The following is a 16,786-nucleotide window of genomic DNA, read 5'->3' on the forward strand; positions in this document are numbered from 1 at the left end:
CTGGTTATTTCAGCCTCAGCTGTGCTGAAACCCCCAAACTCACAGCCCATTCTGAAATCTCGTATTAATATGGCAGGTGTATCAATTTTTTGTGGTGTTCTCCTGTATTTATTTTTTTCCATACAGATGCTCTTTCTTGCGCAGATTCTTTCATATGCTGTTGGCTTTTCACTAGCATCCACACAGCTGTCTGGTTTCTCAAATGCTATACCTGCCTTAGCCTTCCTCTGGGTTTCCCTAGTTCAGATGTTCTCAAACTGTGGTCTGCAAGCTCCGTTCAGGTGATCTGCGGATAGTTCCCTCTAAGGTGCGCTCCTGGGCAGTTGCACACGAACGAATGAAGGGCCACCCACCTAATTAGTGGAGCCGCGCAGGTGTGCCTCCACTAATTAGGAGTCTGGACCTGGAGAAGATGCACCTGTAAGGTGAGGTGGTGGCCTTGGGGGGAATAGGTGGTAGGTATGAGGGGCAGTGAGGTGAGAAGAGGGGGTGGGGGGAATTTGGGACATGCAGGGCTGCGGCAGCCAGAGAAAGAGGCGACTTTCCCGAGCTCCAGGGCTGCAGCTGCTGGGGAGAGACGGCCCTCCTTCCCAGCCCCAGCTCGGGGACTGCTGCGGCGGAAGAGAGAGGGCACATTCTTTGCATTAGAAAGGTAAGACTACTGATACTAAAATATGAGTTGTGTGCTTTTATTTATAGAACAAAAAAAGTTAATTACGTTTTTTTTTTATATATAGTGCTTTTATCCAAAGCGCTTTACAATATTTAGCTAATGGTACAAACAACATTTGGAAAGATCATTAAGTAGTCCGCTGAGACCCTCAGCAATTTTCAAGTGGTCCACGAGAAAAAAGTTTGAGAACCACTGCCCTAGTTCTTGAAGATAAATAATCTGAGCGTCCAACTTTCTTTGCCGAACATGGGAGCTAGCTATGACTCACTAGGGTTAACCTTCAGCCTGCTGCCTGAGGAGCTGTGTCCAAGCCCTCTGGAATGTTTTGCTTGCCTAACCCATACAGGGTTGTGCTGATGTTTTTAGCTATTATGAAGATTCCTGGACTGTGACTAGTAGTGCTGGTGACCCAGGCAATGTCGTCATGAGCCTCAAAATCTTCACTCTGGGCAAAAGCATTCATTTTATCTGGTTAACACATTTTTGAAATCAGTGTGGATGGAAAGGGAAGAGCTTACAATTTTCCAATACTTACAGTAACCCACACTTACGTAGTTTGTCTCTTTGTCTCCCTCAAGTGGCTAGGAGTTCTGCTGTTATAACACACAAGGTTGATGAATCTGCTACAGCTTTTGGGCTAATGCAGCTGGGTCTTTTAGGTCAGGCAGTTGAGGCTCATGCTTTCAGATCCAGAGGTCCAAGGTTTCAGCCCAGCTGCCAAAAACCCATCCTGGGACATCCGGTTACATCCCCGTTTTACAAAGGCTTACACACACACATAGCTTTACTCAAGTGAGTAGTCCCTTTGAAGTCCCATTGTGCGTAAAGTTAAACACGTGCGTGAACATTTGCGGGCTCTGGGCCAAAGTGCGTTACTTCCCAAAGTCAAACCATGTCTCCTATCCCTGAAAGAGTTAATCAAACAGCATTAATATGCCATTGGAATGTTGTTTTTTTTTCTTTTTCTTTTAGGAACGGGAGAGGATTTACCTTGGTTTTAAAAAGAAAAACCACCACAAAGTTGTCCATGCTGTCAGTGGCACTTGTTCGAGATTTGCATTGCTGACTACCGACCCCAAAAGAGTTAACCGAGTAGGTGTGACTAAGCAGCAGAGAAAAAGATGCAATCGTGAGAGGTTTGGAACCAAAGCAAAAAAACGGAGGTGAGGAGCATTAATAAAAACAAGAAAAGGGCAGAGGTGCAGAGTCCAGCAGTGACTGACTTTCTTGATTTGACTGGCCCTGGCATTGTTGGCATCAGCTCTCCTGGGAAAGCTGCAGTTCCGCTGTTATAACACAGGGAGCAGCCTGGAGAATTTTGAGCTGCGTCACAGAGCTCTGAGAGAGAGAGTGAGTGTGAGAGAGAGAGCAAGCTCCCTCGATAGGTCTACTAGCAACAGCCCTGCTGCAGCAAGGGGGGAGAGAGAGAGGCAGCAAGAGAGAGAGAGACAGAAGTAATAACATCATGGACTGGGCTCCTGCAACCGGCCAGCTTAATTTTTAAAAAATTTATTTTGGCTTAATTGATATTGGAGGGTTCGCCCATTGACGATGCTGGAGACACGATGCGTTTAATCCCGCGGGGAGGGAGGGTGGGCAGACGTCGGAAGGGTTAACGGGAGGAAAATTCTGGAACATTCTATTCTGCGGCGCTGCACAGCGAGCGAGCGAAGGGCTAAGGACTGCGCAGATGTTTAACGGGCAGAGGTCTTCGGCTCGGGGTCCGTCTTTTCCACGTACGTACCCTTTGATTGGGATTGGGTTAGAACTGCATCTTATTTTATTTATTTACAGGTTCTTCTGCCCCCCTCCCTCCCACTCCTCTAAGTTCAAACCCCGGAGTGGTTTTATTATGATTTTGGCTGGATGTTACTGCACTGTTCTGCGTCAGAGCCGTTTTCTGAATGGAACGATGGCACAGGTGGTACGAATGTCGCTCTTGCCTGTGGTGCTGTTAGGCAGCTGGGGGTGGTGGTCGTGGGGGGAGATGACAACTTTGCAGAGGCTGTCGTTAAATAATTTTTTTTTAAATTCCTCCCTCCCACTTATTTAAAGGCTGGCACATCGGCCAGGGCTTGGTGCAGGGATTAATAGACACTCTGCATTTTAAAGCTTGGAGGTTTGTCACTGCGTAGTTCAGAAAGTGGTAAATGGTGACGCAGTGATCATTGCAGGGCATGTTGTCCAGTTTTTAAAAGCATCAGGGGGACAGGTACACAGCGCCTTTCAGAGGCTTCCAGACTAGCAGAAAGGGGTTAAGGATGAGTCGAGAAGGGAAGCTAAGGTTTAGGGATTAAATGTCATCATTTTGGCGTTGGAAAGTTGTTTACCTTGCTCTCTCCGTGTCTCCATGTTGGCAGCCTTCCAGCTCACATGTGATAGTCTTCCCTGTACTGCTGCATCATTAACTAAGTGGCTGAGCTTGCACACGATTGGCTGGGGAGGGTTCTGAGCCTAAACACTTGATCCTATTGGTAGAAGGGGTGATGGCAGGTGAAAAGCTCTCTTGGATTGGCTGAGGGCAGGGTGTCAAATCTAAATGTTGATTTCACTTGCCTCAAATCAGTTCCAAACACTTTGTGACTAAAATCACCTGGGTTTTCTCTTCTTTTCCTTTTTTTTTAAGGCAGGCATTTGAAATCTCTCTCTTTCTCTTGCAGTTTCAGTTATGCAAAGTAACAAAAAGCAAGGGAAGAATGTGACAAACTCTTGGAGGTGGTTTGTTATGTTATTTATGCAAATAACACTGCCAGAACCAAGTATTTCGTAGCTTGAATTACTTCAGTGACAGGTGAGTTTCCTGTTGTTGCAAAATAAGCCACAGTGACGTGTCAGTCAGACCAGAGGAAAGTGATAGACTTTTATGTATCTTTCTCTTCCCTCTAAGGATATTAAGTTCTTGTTATTGACCAACAGCACAGGTCTGGGAGGGACCTGGAAAAGAGGGTAAGGAGGCCAAGACAAACAGGAAGACATTTTTTTTCATAACTATATTTTGCTATCTTCTCACCCTCCCTTGCCTCCTCGAAGTGATCGACAGTGGAGATTTCAGTTCTCCTCTGACGTTCTGTGGACAAATCATTTGAGCTTGGGTCTTCTTGCTCAGGAAGCCATCCAGATTCTGCAGAGGAGTAGTAACTTGCCTGATTATTCAGCAGGGCGAGTTATTCCTTATCCCTTTTTCATGTGAAGTGACTTCAAGAATATGGGGGTACAAGCATTTAATGTATAACTTACCGACATCTAAAGAGCCAAGTATAGTGATTTAGCAACAATCGCTGGGTTTAGAACCAGATCAGATGTATTGCGTTCTCTTTCTTGATTTCTTTTATAGTAGTTTGTCTCCTATAGTGCATCCTGATTTTTATATAATGTAGATACATGCGCGCACACCCTTCCAGTGCTGATTTCATCAGGTCTTAAAGAGCACCTGCCTTGCTCTCTTGCCTCCAGCTCAATGTCTTGGGGCAGTAAAAAGGAGGGAGTAGACCGTTCCCAAAGAGGGAGAAGTGGTAGGAGACAGGAGGAGGGAAAACAACAAGCCAGAGGGGATAACTGATCCGCTCCCCTCTTTCCCTCCTCGTGTTCATCTCTGCGTTTTTCACCTCTCCTCCTTCTTCCAAGGTTCACAGTGAATTTAAAATTCTCTTAATGCGGTTGCCAATGCCCCTGATGACTCGCTGATCCCTCGCCCTGTGTATTTGGCTCCCTTGGAGTCTCCTTGCTTCCTGCAGTGCCAGGTCCGCAGAGCAGCGGAACGGCAGTAACAATATGTGTCTGTTCGTCTTACTGCAGAGCACACAATACATATACGTATCTAGGCACAATACTGCAGTTGCATTTGTACAAGGCAGCAGCTGGGTTAAGAGCTGTTGCTTGGGAGACTGGTGGGTTAAGTCCATTTTGCTGAATGTCACGTATACGGGTGCCCCTTGTTTTCCCACCTATCATTGCTGGGGGCTCCGTATTAACTTGCAACATACAGTGCCCAATAATGGTGTTTGTCATGCTGTTTGGGGTTTCCACTGGGGATTGGATTTAGAGAAGGAGGTACAGTTGGCAGCCCCTCCACTCAACAAAGAGCAAGCATCCTTTCTGAGCACCCATATTCAGGCATGGAGAGTGGTTCATTTTTATTCCTTTTCTCATTTCTCAGCTGCTTACAGAGATGTTTGCCTTTGTGACTCATTTTTGTTGTCTTATTTTAACCTTTAAGTTTAGTTGCACTGCTAAACACATGTTCATGTGGGAATTGAGCTTACCTGCTGCAGCTAAATCTATGGGACTCAAAGGATCATCTGAAATAAGGCAGTGGCAGAGGCATGGTATTTTTCTATAGGGTGATGGGGAAAACTGACTCATTCAGATCATGTGGCTGGAGTTACTAATGTAAGTGTGTTAGAGGTATGAACAATCAATTGGTCAAAAGTGGTCTAGTGGTTAAGCACTGAACAGGAGTCAGGAATTTTGGTTTCTATTCCTGGCTTTGCCACTTACTTGCTTTTGTGTGATCTTGGTCATGTCACTTTACCTCCTTGTGCCTTGGCTTCCTCTTCTGTAAAATGGAGTTTATCATACCTGCCTCAGAGGGGTATTGTGAAGCTTTGTTCATTAATGAGCTGAATCATTTAGTCTTTACTCAAGCAAAACCCTTACTGATTTCCATAGTAGTGTTTACCATGCAAGGAGTCACAATTTGGGACCCTGTTGTAAATCATTTTCAGACCTTCCAATGGACGGCGTTATGCATTTGAACTCATTACCTTAATGTTTTTCTTCGATTCCAAGGCCAGAAGGGACCATCGCGATCGTCCAGTGTGGTCTCCCCGATAACACAGGCCTTGAAAATTCCAGTGTTGGGTTTTTTGGTTTTTTTTTGCATCTGAGCAGGGCTCTGAACGGGCGGCCATGATTTCTTCCTGCACTTGTTTTGCTGATGGTCGTGTTACATCTGTGACGCATTCTGTTTTGTTGGTGATGGGAGTCTCCGCTTTGTGGAGCGGAGTGGTGAGGTTTAGAACGGAGATTCATAGAGACATAAATTCAACGTCGGTAGTATAGTGTGTAACCATAACCAAAGCAGCAGTGGTATCGGCATCCACCATTTTCACCCCTCATAAGCAGCAGAGGAATCCAAATGGAGGCAACAGCGCCGCTAGCCATGTTGTTGCTTGCAGAATAGATTCTAAGCCTGCAGTGCTGCTGCTGTTAATTTCCATGTTGTATAAATACAGCGTTGGGCTCTGTGACAGAAGCTTTGCTGATGCTGTGAGGAGGTTATGTTCTTTCAGCAAATGGTTTTGTTGGAGAAATCTATTAAAAACATCCAAATACTAGATTTTTGTCCCCTTCCCAACCCACCAGAAATCACCCCCAAACCATTGAGAAAACCACATCTTGCTTTAGGATTTTTTTAACCCTGTGCATTGCGTTCTCTTGTAGTTGGTATGGGTGTGGCCAGGGATTACCAGTCTTTGATGCCTGGCGTTGGGACATATGCCGCAGTGGTTAGCTATAGCTGATACTTATGGCTGGTGATGTGGCTGATCACAGGGTTTCCATATAAAATGCCAATTCCGAGTTGCATTGGTGCCCTGGTTTATAGAGGGGAAATTGATTCCATTGTTTCTCCTGCCCTCCCTCCCCCCTACAATTTTTGCTGGAAAAGAGCAATAGATACTTATGTTGGCTCATGGAATGGTTTTACTAGTATTAAGAAATACTGATTGTTTTTATATAATTTATGCAGAGATCGATCTTGGAATAACTGTGCTCATGCCCAGAGAGAGTTACCTTCCACAGCAGGGTGGACCATCAACCACCTCCTGCAAGGTCATTCTGCTGTCTCACCATCAGCCACTAACAGGTACTAGAACCAAATGTCCTGGAGTGATGATGATCAAGCTCTGCACCTGTCTCTGAGTTTTGCAAATGGTCTCTACTTTTGTAATGGGCCAAACCAAAACCCTAAATCTAAATAACCATCAAAAATGGCGGTATTTTGAAATCCAGTTCTGAGTTTTGTGCTCTGAGCTGATCTTCAGAACTGGTAAAAACCCTTTTTCCTGGACTGGTAGGCGAGAGGGAGTGGATTTTCAAACATAGACACCTAAGTTGCACCTATGCAAAAAATAAATAAATAAAAAGCCATCCATATTTGCATATCTGCTCACATATTTATCACTCAAATTCTTCGGGTTGCTGATTGTGCTTCTGCCAGTGACCATTTAATTGGCACAGTCCCTTGTATATTCTTAGTGCTAGTCACTGCTTACTGGCTTTTCAGTCCCTTGGTGCGCTGTTGTCTGACCAGCTGATTCCTGATTTTGTGCAGGTGTTTCCATTTGTACAAGCCAGTGATATTTTCAAGTAACTCTGGGCCCCTAGTGTGGAGTGGCATTGTTACTTAGTTTTCATGGGAAAGAAACCCAGCTGCTAATTCTGATGGCTGTGCTGCCTCTCCACCCACAAGAAAACCTATGTGGTAGTTTGTCTGCTGAAAAACCAAGCCAACACAGCATGATTCAGACCTTAAGCTTTCCAAGAAGCAGATATTTCCTAGCTAAATACATCCCTTCATCTCCAAGCACAACACTTTCTATATAGGGCAAATGGGTTAGAAGGTTTGTCTTCAAATATGAAGCCAGTGGCTGCGTGATTATGAAATTCATTCACTTCAGAGCCGCCATTGAACCATTGTTGCATGTGTTAGACTGACAACATTTGGACACTGGCAGCTTGGTTCCCCCATCCTCAGACAGATACATGGGATCCACGTACATGCGTCACAACTGCCTGCATTCTTGCAGCCCATCCATACATGGAGCACTGGCTTCAACCCCCTAGGTGCAAGGGTAGTTTCTGTGGAGGAAAGGAAAATGTAATGGTTCGAGGACCAGCTAAGGACCACACGGCCCTAAGCGTGAGACATGTGGCCAGAAGATGAAAGTTCTGAGTCTCTTTAGTGAACAGTTTCAATTGAGGGATCTGCAAAATAAAGCAGAAGGAGTGGTTCTAATACGCGTTAAACTACAGATAGCATGTTGCTATATGGCCTTGCATCAAGGGCTTGTATGGCAGTGATCATTTTAGGGGCCTACCCTTCTAGAACCCTTCTGTGCCAAGCCACTGATTGGTGACATGCATGTGGCTCACCTTCCCTTCAAGGGCACAGGGAAAGGCTTGAATTCCCTTGCTAATCCTTAGAAACAGACATTTCATAGAAGTTAGCAACTGAAAAAGACCCTTTGGGTTCCATTTAGTCCAGTGGAGGATTGTTCACTACAGTATATTCTCTATGGTGTTATTCAGGCTAGCTTTAAATGGCTGAAGTGATGAGTCTGCTAGTGCTTTTCTTGGGATGCACTTCCACAGTCTAGTAGAGCTGACCACTCGGCATTTCTCCTTAACAGCTGCAATTTCCCTTCACTTAATTTCAACCCATCGCTCCTTTTAAAGCCTGTGGTAAGTCACTGACTTCAGTGGAATTTCATCCTCACAAGCCAGCTCTGAATTTGACCCCTTAGATTTTAACCCACTAAGGCAAAGTTATTCAAGCTTTTTTTTAACCCTCTCCATTTCATCTAGACATAGAAGGTAATGTAGCCCCCTATGGCAAGGCCATAAAATGTGGGGTGAACTTACATGCCATATGAGTTGGTGTGTCTAAATGCAGTGAAGCGAGTTAACATTGGCTTGCAGTTGCATATGATGTCATTTATTCTTTCTAGGCCTGGCATGAGACAAATCAGAATGATACTGTTATGATCTATGACCAGTGGATCATAGTGTTCTACTGGGTTGTCTTGTCCAATAAAAAGCATATTGGTCCATATTAACTCTTCATTTGACTCCTGCATGGGAGGGCTGGCAGGGCATTAGGAGGCTGCAGATGGATGTGACGCAGAGCTGTGCTCTGTGGGCGCTCCTTCCAGTTTGCTGCAGAGAGGGGGAGGAGCGGGCACAAGTGGAACTGCAACAGCATGGCTTCCACCGATTTTTCCACCGTGCTAACCTTGGCAAATCTACTGCCGATCCGCAGCCCGGACAGTGGGATTCTGACCCATGGAAGGCTCCGCTGCGCTAAGCCATACATTCTTGGTCTGGTGGAGGGAATAGGACTTTTATTTGGTGGGGGGATAATGCTATACAAGCTAAATACTCCATTTAACACGGTTTTAATATGGCTCTGATCATTCAAAAGCTGCTTTCCTGTTTAAAATTGACCTTCCCTAACAAAAATTGACATGAATTGAAACCACTAGCCATATTAAACCACTTGGCAGAGCAAGGGTTAATCATGCAGTAACATGGGTTCAGTGCAGCAGCTACGCATAAGAGAAATTGCTTTGAATGTGACTGCAACACTTGCGTAGCAACCACTTTTCGAATATCTCCACCATTTCAAAAAAATCTTCCCACCACTTCTGCCTGACAGTACCAAACTTTATTCAGTTCTCTCCGTGTTTTTTAAAAAAATATATATTTTAAAATATTTCTTAAAACTAGTGACTGGCCAAACCAAACCCTTGTCTGTTACTCAGTTAAAAAAATCTGCATCTCAATCTTTCTGCCCAGTTAGATATTTCCAAGGTAAATATGTGTGGGTACGCTGGCATCTTGGAGACTAACTTTCACTTGCACAGGAGTTCAAACTGCTGGTCTATTTGGAACAGAAATGCTGGCTCACCTGTTATTACGTTAGGATAGAATGGGACAAAAAGCCCTACAACCTTTGCTTGTGGAAGGTCTCATGGGCTTCCAGGATTACTACTATGAGTAAGGTTTGCAGGATCAGAGCTCTATGTTGTTTTAGTTCATTGGCTATATCACAGTAGTAGGGCAATGAATATAAGTGTAGGGTGCTGTCAGGGCTGTAATAATTAAGGGCATGCTCTCTTGTTTTTATTCAGTTCCTGCTCAAGAAAAACTTCCACTGGAAACTTTTGAACTAAGTGGGAAGATTGTCACAGCCTGCTCCTATCCTGTCCATAGACAGTGCTGGAGTATGGAACGCTGTCTGTCGCCTTTCACCAGCATTAAGTTCACTGAAACAAAAATAATAATGGCTAGCCTATCTCTGACTTTTGCCGTTCAGCCTAGGTTGATGAGACTGCTCACTAAGAGAGGCATGGTGAACTAATAATTGTAGCAGAGAAGACCAGGAGTTGGGTCACATAGTGGTTGAGTGAGGCAGAGGAGGACAGAGTGCCACACTGAGTGGGCATGAGTTACACATCTCCTCACATGGAAATCTCAACCCAAGCTTCAGAAGTTCACCCAATTCAATTCTCTCTATGTGCTACTGCTTGTTACACCAGATCCCCAGGTCCTGTGCCTGGCTCTACTATTAACTCATTATATTACCTTGTGTGTAATTCACATTTCCTCAGTGTCTTAGTCTCCCCCCCTGTAAAATGGGGGTATTTCCTCTCAGAGGTGTTGAGAAAATTAGGGTCTGATCCTCAATTAACACTCTGGGAATGGATGGATTGTGGCACGCTTAAAACCACCTTTGTCCCTGTATTCTGGGATCATTGTAAGTAGCCTCAGGGCTACTTAGACATACACTCTGCTTTCCATGCCCCCCCCGTGGGAATTGGGAAGAAGAAAATAGCTGTAACATGGTGGACTCTGGTCCTGCCTCCAGTCTGCCATCTACACTGAGCCAGTACAGAGGCTTTATGCCAGCTAAGAAGGTCCCTGTGTAGGGGTGATTCTCGGGGTGGGTTCTGCCCAATTTAAGGCCCCTTCATGCTACCAGAGTATTGCAAAGGGGCCTTAATGTCCATGAAGCCCTTAGTTCCCGAAAGAGGCTGTGTACATGCAGAGCATTATTGGAGCTGGCTGAAAATTGTGAAAAAATACATTTGTGGAAGTTCCACACCCACCCTCTATTTTTTGCTGAAAACTTTTCAGCAGAAATATTCCAGATGGATCTAATTGGTTATTTATTTCTCAGGGAGGGGTGTGTAGATACTGTGTGTGCACACACTCACTTTGTTAGGGTGAATTCTGCCTACACATAGTTTCTGTTTCCCAGGCAACTGCTAACCTATTGCAGAATCATGAACTGTTCTTATTTTTTATATTTCCTCTTCCCCAGTGCTGCCTGACCTCATGGACATCCTGTATTAGATGCTCAAGCAAGCCACAGACTTTGGAAAGAACCGCATCAGCTATCAGAGATTCCTCTTTTCATGAAAGGAAACTTGGTAAGATACAGGAAAGCATGTAGGCTCTGACACTGAACAGCATCTATATTGAATTGAATTCTGCTTTAAAACAATTGACTGCAAATTCCTACTGACATGGGGTAACGTAAAGGATTATGGCAATTCAACTGAGACTGAAAACAAGTGAACCATTACACGTTTCTGTGGCTTCATTGTATTTTTGTAAATGTTAGTCCACATTGTTGATGTTCCTCTTCCCCCCTGTCCTGTCCCTTCTCTGACTACTGCGCTGGGTATGGTTTTGATTAATACAATAACTAACTGGAGTTGCTGTTTTGTGAAGTCATTTTGGCTCTGCTCCTTTTCTGTGGCTCTATCATTGGTTGCGGTCAGAGACCTTGGAGCACGAACAGTACAAGACTGATTAAAGTGCCCTCTAATCTTTAGTGTGTGAGTGTGCAGCTTCTGTGTTCTTAAAAAGCTTGAGCCCGTATTTCATTCAACGTGGTTTCCCCTCTCAGATTTCAGATGCAAGATTTAATGAGGTAACGAAAGGGCTTCGACAATGCTCCAGCACTTAAGAACGTAAGAAATAATTCTTGACCTTAACACATTTTGTGGGAGAGAGATTTCTTTAGATGAAAGCCTTGGAGTGAAGGCAAAGATTTGCAGACATTGAATTACTTAGACATCTAAATTAGAACATGGTCTCAAGCCAACATGCAAATCTTACTTATAATTCCTCTTTTCATTTTCCTGTCCTCATCTGTTTGTTCACAAGGATTGTTCTGATATGATCTCTTCCTGCTCCTGCTCCTCCTCCTCCTCCTTTTTTGTCTTCTAATATTTCTGTTCCCCTCACACTTTTAGGTGCAGTTTGACAAAGGGACACAATATGTAAAACTAACAAGGATGCATAGAGTTAAGAAACACAAGAAAGGCTGAAGATAAGGTTGCATTTTTGTCTGCTTTCTGAAAAGTCTTGAGATTGATTCTCCCCTGCCTTCCCCTTGTGTCATTATTATTTACTCCGGTGCATAGTGAGACACTATTATTCTGATTACATGCTCTTTGGACATACAAATGACTGCGTAAGGTTCATGGCAATAAGAATCAGTCCCCTTGGTTGTGATTGGTGAGAAAACACAACTAGTTCAGCATCAAGAACAGAAAGTTTGAGGGCAAAATAAATCAGATGGCATTTAGAAGGTCGTTTTATTGCATGCTGTGGAAATCTGAAATTCCATGTGTCATGATGTTAATCTTCAGTAATTATGCTTTCCCATCATTAGTAGTTCACTAGACTAGTTCCTATTTTAACAACTAGAATGTATTACGTGGTTCCTGCTTTAGAAGACTGTCTTATGATGTACCACTTTGGTGTATCATATTATCAAGTCATTGTTTTCTGAAACGATGACTTGAAAATATCAGGGGGACATAGCTGGTACAAGAGGGGTCTTCTTTTTTGCTTAAATTAAGTGATGGGGAAAGCTTGCAGCAGCAACTGGCCATCTTGAAAGAGATGAACAATCTGAAATGAATACTAGTTCATGCTGAGGGAATGGTTGCTAGGTGTGACAGTTAGTAGCTATGAACTTAATGAGACATGAGTAGCGCTGTGGAGGAGGAGGAGGAGGAGGAGGGTTCTTTGGAATAAATGAGTAGGGAAAAAAAAGAGTAATGCCAAGTTTCCAAAGTTTAATGTGACTGTTTCAATTAACTCTTTCTTACTCAGAAAATAGTCAGTGCTCTGCTACAGTACATCGTAATTTCCCTTTCTTCAAGAGGTTTTGCTTCTGGTAACAGTAGTTTGTTTTTTTTTTTTTGTCCCCTGCATTTACATATAGAATATATAATTTAGTGTTAATGAAAAGTGCAGAACTGGCAGCCTATCGAAAAGGAGCAGATATAGGCATAAGTTCCTCATCCTCTGGCCCTCAGGATGGATGGCAGCTCCCTTCATCAGTCAGAGGGGAATTCAGTCTTCATGATCCATTCCTATGCTGGGCCTCTCTGCTGAGACTGGGTGTCAGTGAGAGCAGGGTGTAGGGTTGTTTTTGTGATTTTCAGATCAGATCTTGCAGAGACTATTGGCCTAACTTTTTAAAAGTGGCTAGTGATTTTGGGTGCTCCTGTTTTTTCGGTACCCAAACTGAGATGACTTGAAAGGGGCCTGAATTTCAGGAAGTGCTGAGTGCTTGCCCTGTGAAAACCAGGCCCCTTTAAGCTGTCTTAAATTGGGCACCCAAAAATTCAAGTGACATTTGAAAATGCAGGCTTCTTGTCCTTATCTCGTACTCTGCGGATCCCCATTGGTTTTGATGAGACTATTTGCAGTAGTAAACACTGCACGCAGTGGTTAGTAGAACAGTAAGATTGTATCTGGATTCTGGCTCTAGCTGTCCAGATGAGAATTCCTGTGGTGGTGAGGAAATATCCGCTTGTATAAAGCCAGCAGAACAGGCCCCTGGGCCAGCTGCCCATAGTTGCCGTGGCATAGGGGATGTGTCGGACAAGATGGAGCTCTGCTAATTCTCCAGGGGCGTAAATCTGTCCCACACACTGGGGCTGGCACAGGTCAGCCCACGGAATCAGGGAGCCATAACAGACTCTCCTGGCCCCACCTGTACCAAGCAGAGATTATCAGCAGAAGAGAATCTGTCCCTTGTTCTCTGGGAAAGGGACCTACGCTATTGAATTCATTTTGCATGGGTTCCTTCAGTTGGTAACTGCTCTCGGTCAAAGCCAGCTGGGCAGGTTCAAATATGCATTTTCCTCAGCAACTTCTGCTTATTTAGAGGTTAACTTAAAACAATCAGTGGTGATCTGATGAGACAGTCCTAGGTGCATCTGCCCTCTCAGTTCCTTTGTGGATGCGGAGAATTTGAGATTTGTTTGAAAAATTAATTTTTCTTTTTGGGCAAGTTATTGTGGGATTTTTTTAAAATAAATAGTGTGTGCCTGCCCTCTCTTCATTTGAACATAACTTGAGCAGCCTTTTGAATATCTTTTACAAAACCTGGCAGTAGAATCGGTGGCCTAGGCCAAGTATAACTGAGGCCCACAGTATGAAACCTCAGCTCACTTTAGAACTGTAGTGCTTGGACTCGTAGGCAGCGTTTGATATTGACCCAGCCTTTTCTCTGGCAGTTTTCTGGATTAGCGGGCAATAATTTTCTGTCAGGCGAGATGCAAATTATTCTTACCGCCTAAAGAACTGATGGCCATAAGTCATACAGCTAATCAACTCGTGTATGAATCATCAATGACGTTATTGATGCAAATTTTTCCCCACTACTGTTGCCATATAAGAAGAAAAACGCTGTACATAGGTGAAAACTGGTGGGTTTTAAACTTTTAGCTATGTGACCATTTTTTGGCCAAAATAGACGCAGGCAAAGTCGCTGAGGAGCTCAACCACAAAAAGTTTTTGCGGTGGACAGATGCACCCCCTTGATGTTTATAGTTACATAAGCGGGGTGGGGGGTGGGGGTGGTAAAAGTGTGAGATGTTTCTCCCGTAGCTGCATGAGCTCCTATGGGGTTAACAGGATTAAAGATCAGCAGATGTGACTCAGAGACACAGGGAGCAGCAGGAACCATTTGTACATGGTCGCTTTTTAGCCCTAAAAAAATGCTTTAACGTAACCGATACCAGGTGTAAGGGGTTGAGGGAGAGAGGTTGGTTTCACTGTTAGTGATCCTTCCCAACACAAGAAGCTTTTTTCTGAAAAAAGAGGATGTGTAGCTTTTAAAATTATGATGTTTCAAATGTCTCTTGTTCAGACCCACACCCAGCACTTCCTCTTTTGTTCTGATGTTCAGTCCTCCTGAAAATTCCCTTCAGAGTTATTTTGTGTTGCCATTATTCTGCTTGTGCTCTGAGCCGTTCAGGCCACTGTGGCATGGGTGGCGGGTATCATAGTCTGGGGAAGGCTGCACCTTCCCAAACAGCCAGGCGTGGCCCTGCCCACGCTCTGCTCGCAGGTCCCCCCTCCTCCCCCCGCCACTTCCCGCTCTGGCTCCAGTTCCCCTGTGCCTGGCCCTGGCTCAGGCTGGGGCCGCCTGTGCTGCCCGCCCTCCTGGGACTGTGGGGTGGGGAGACTGGGGCCGCTGGCTAGTGGCCATGGTGGGGGGCTCTGGGCTCCAGCAAGGGGGGAGGGGAGGGGTCTCGGGTGGAAGGGGCACAGCTGGGGGCTGGCAGTCCATGTGTCGCCCATACAGTTTGGTTATGTTGTTTAGTCAGGTGGCTCTTCATGCTATGAAGCCTGAGGTGAAGTGGATAAGCCACCCCCCAGTGGGAATGGTGAGGGGCTGCTTCTGTTACTTGATCCTGATTTTACACTAGTGTGAGATCTGGCTCTGGCTCTGGCTCTGACCAAGTTAACACGGAATCTGTGCACTGGTACAATAAGAGAAGGAAAGACTGAAACTGGAGGAGGAGCCTCACTCCCCTTAGCTGAAACTAGCTACTGCCTATCCAGGGACGCTGTTTTTTTGTTCCCTCTTTTGGTTGCAGCAGCTTTGAATAGCTGGCATAACATCAAATAGAAGTTGGCTGAACGGGTCAACAAATGAGGATGAAACCTTTAAAATGTAGAAGTTCTGCAAGCTACAGTCTGTGTGGAGATAAAATAGATAAGAATAGTTATAATAGAGATAAAAGTTACAAGAATTCAGGTTCCAGGATTGGTCAGTGAGGGTGATCAGAGAGATCTGAATAAATCACCACTGAACAGTTTAATAAAGCAAATAATAATTGAGTCAGTGCCATGGAAGCCACTTCTAGTGCTATTGTTTGTTTAATAAAATAACTTCCCTTTCAGCAGAGGGTTGGCTGGAACTAGGAATATGATTTGCATGTCATGACGCATTGCAACAGTTTGGGGCTTTCCATTTCTCTTCACAACATAGGTTCACTGGTTCAGCATCAGATCCACTGTTTGTCTCCTTGCCCACTTCCTGTTTGTCTCTTGGGGCTGTAAGTGTTGAATATTGCAAGAACTCAAATATTTAATGCACAGTTCTTCTCTTTTGTTGTTTTGAAGCTTGCTACTTTCCTTGGAAAATCAGGGTTTAAACATGATTTTCTGCTCTAGTGACTGTCAGTATGTATTGGTGCTTTGCAAACATAGAACGTAGGAAAACGAAAACCTTGCTGCCAGGAGCTTTGCATTCAAAGACAAATCTTATTTCTACCCGTGTCTGCCTTGTGGAGTTCACAATACTGATTCCTCCATGCCTCTGCTGGCTGTTCCCCACCAGCCCAAGTGTCAGCCGAAAAGCTCCTGCAGACTGTCTAGTGCTGTCCCTTCCCCAGGGACAGTGTGAGCAACTAGGGAAGTAGCGTCTCTCTGATATATTACAGAGGCAAGAGGATGTTTTCCAGCAGGGTCATTTCAGGGTGTGTGGAGGTTTATGCTATAGTTGCCTGATTTGAATTGGGATAGCTCTCACAGATGAGTTGTTCCACACTCCATCTTTCCCCTTTTCCATCCAGCGGAGGTGGTAGGAATTGGGACTTAAAGGTGAGCGATAGCACCAGTAGTTCCACAGGAGAGTGCCAACTTGGATCTGTGCCTTAAACCACTCTCTAGCAAGTACTCTCAAATGCAAAGTCCCACAAAGTGTATTTCCTTCCTGCCATACAGGCTCTTTCAGGATAACAGGGAAAATCATTCATATGAACGATCCTTCCTTATCCAAGTGTCTTACTAACACTTGGAGGCCATGCTGCTGAACCGTGAAGTGTCTATTGGGCAGCCTACAAGGATACACAACCATTGAAAATTTCTATGCAGTTATTGCATTTCTCCACCATATTAAGATTACATAACATTTCTAACTACCGCCACTAGAAAACAATTCTGTAGTGTGGCAGGTGGTTTGTGATGTTAAAAATATAACTAACATTCTGGTCAAGTAGCCAAAGCCAG

The 16,786-nt window shown here is 44.5% G+C and overlaps 2 long non-coding RNA genes across 5 annotated transcripts in view; one reads left to right on the forward strand and one right to left on the reverse strand.

The window, feature by feature from the left end:
* Positions 1-675: 675 nt before the first annotated feature.
* Positions 676-3,308, reverse strand: LOC128836547 (uncharacterized). Its single transcript, XR_008444804.1, has 2 exons — positions 3,004-3,308; positions 676-1,578 (listed from the first exon to the last, which is right to left on the reverse strand). It is a non-coding gene; the product is annotated as an uncharacterized LOC128836547 (long non-coding RNA).
* Positions 1,572-16,786, forward strand: part of LOC128836540 (uncharacterized) — a 39,940-nt gene continuing 24,725 nt past the window's right edge. For 2 of the 4 annotated variants that reach the window (XR_008444794.1, XR_008444796.1), the window contains exons 1-4: positions 1,572-2,409; positions 3,334-3,464; positions 6,423-6,539; positions 10,779-10,887. This is a non-coding gene — a long non-coding RNA (uncharacterized LOC128836540). Of the gene's footprint in view, positions 2,410-3,333; positions 3,465-6,422; positions 6,540-10,778; positions 10,888-11,369; positions 11,434-16,786 lie in introns of those variants that run through there. The other 2 variants (XR_008444797.1, XR_008444795.1) reach the window with 2 other exon arrangements.

This window comes from Malaclemys terrapin, chromosome 4 (genome assembly GCF_027887155.1).
Source record: "Malaclemys terrapin pileata isolate rMalTer1 chromosome 4, rMalTer1.hap1, whole genome shotgun sequence".
NCBI lineage: Eukaryota > Metazoa > Chordata > Testudines > Emydidae > Malaclemys > Malaclemys terrapin.